This window comes from Ctenocephalides felis, unplaced genomic scaffold, assembly GCF_003426905.1.
Source record: "Ctenocephalides felis isolate EL2017-DRISC unplaced genomic scaffold, ASM342690v1 CF-g0.4_SCAFFOLD_01492, whole genome shotgun sequence".
In the NCBI taxonomy this organism is placed as follows: domain Eukaryota; kingdom Metazoa; phylum Arthropoda; class Insecta; order Siphonaptera; family Pulicidae; genus Ctenocephalides; species Ctenocephalides felis.
The window spans coordinates 10,553,391-10,555,654 of record NW_020537646.1 but is presented as its reverse complement, the minus strand read 5'-3'; positions in this window follow the sequence as shown (position 1 = coordinate 10,555,654).

The following is a 2,264-nucleotide window of genomic DNA, read 5'->3' as shown; positions in this document are numbered from 1 at the left end:
CTATATTAATATACATTCATTTTTAATGAATGTAAGAGTAAACCAATTTTTTATTAGATGAAATGGTAAATAAAACATGAAAAATATGATAAAATCTTGTTTCATGATTTATATGTCACCTTTTCGAAACAGATGCCAATAATTTTTGTTGTTTCACCTTCTGCTGCATAATGAATAGGTTTCCCTTCCTGCATGATCCACAATTAGAGGATCTGCACCATTGTCTAACAAAGCTTTTACTGTTGGAAAACTATCTACCAGTACTGCATAATGCAGAGCAGTAAAACCCTGGAATGATCACGATGGCTTAATCTCGCTGAGAATTCTTCTTCTCGTTTTGCTAAAACTAAAATTAAGATATCAGTTATTAATTGAATATATAAATTCATAACAAATTTAAAATTTTTGCATCTTTTATGCAATTTGCATTGCCATTGACACAATCTTTAGTACGTTTATTCTCTTAATTTTAATATTTTTCCACATAAATATATTTCAGAATATTAATTCAATTTCTCAATTAGTAGTGATTTTTATGTCCATTTTAAATTACCATCTAATAAATGTAAGCCATGTAAATCTGCAGTTTTATGAACGCTCATGAATTCTTCTTGAAGGTTTGGTTGAGCTCCTGCCTTTAATATCTAAAACTGCATTAGTTTTGCCATTAACAGCGGCTGCCATCAAAGGAGTCCACCCAAGGGGATGCCTCACATCCAAATCAATCTTATCTTTTAATAAGAAATTAGCTCCGTCATATTTCCTTGTTGTGCAGCTTTTTAATAATTTTGGAGCTGTGAATATTATTGGACAACATTCATATTTCGTGATTAGTACAATATTACAAAATAAAATACAGATTTTACCAGTCATATCGGGAGAATTGCATAATGCTAATGTTAATCCTAACACAGCAGCTAATTTTGTAAATCTATTTTTGATTTTTGTTGAAGAAATAATTATATTGACTTTTCCCACGCTCATAATTTTTATATTTTTTTTGAAGAACTAGATGCTAATGTATCGCGTTTATAAAAATAATTAATACGAATTTGTTGTAATATTTGTACTACAAAGCCCGGCTTATAAAAAAACTATTTCTATTTAATAATTTAAAAGCAAGTGCTAAATTTTTGTACATTGTGATTAACAGATTTTAAAGAGGCCTTCAAAAATAACAAATAATCTTCATATTGTAATAAATATTGTTAATGGATATACTTTGTGCAATTTAGATATTTTAAAATTTATATGAAATATTTGACGTTTGGCCACTGTGATTTATTTACATCCATACATCGAAAATAAATAAATTTGAAATACTATTTTTGCACAAGTTTTCGAAAATTAACTTAAATATTATTATTATAAGCTATTAAATTTGCAAAAAAGTCATAAATTTATAGGTTAACAATTTGATGCACTGACATTTTTGAATTTGAAGTTCACGTGTCTGAAATGTCATGACTATTGCCAACAATATAAAACTAATAGTAAGGGCGCTAAGTACAAATAACAATAAGTAATAAAAAGATTTGTACATAGATAATAAAGATATAAAATATAAATAACATAAATCTATGTATATGATAATGAAGATTCCTATAATTTTTTTCATTCACTTTATTTCTGTAATTTGATGTAAATTATGTTTTTGACTTATTACTGCAAACGTGTACGTTACACACCAAATTTCGAATTTTAGGCCAGAATTAATCGGTGATTGCTTTCCAATAACCAACCAACCTCGTTAGATTATTATATTACATTTCTGATAATGTCTGTTTCTGCTGTTTTTTATTGTTTATTGTTGTTACACGTACATTATTCATATACGAATTATATTAAAATTTTTTTTTGATTGTTATATTATATATTATATATATATATTATATATTATCAATCAAAAAAAATTATAATTATATTGTGCATCACATATCCTTTTTTGTATTAATATAGTGCATCATAGATACATTACTTTGTAATATCAATGTGTACAAAATTATTGGTTGGGAGGAGATTTTTTGCCTTACCATCTTCATCTATAATTCTTTATTCTTCCCCATTTTTTTGCATTTCATAATGACGTGCTCAGCATCCGCCTTAGTCACTCCACCCAAGCAATATCAATTAGAATTGGTATTATTTATCCCCAATCTACTCAGGTGAAACGGAGTGTATTCATGGTTAAAAATAGTCTACATATTGTAGAAAAAAAACGATCGACATTCAGTAAACTCGTCATACCATGGTCTGATACCTTA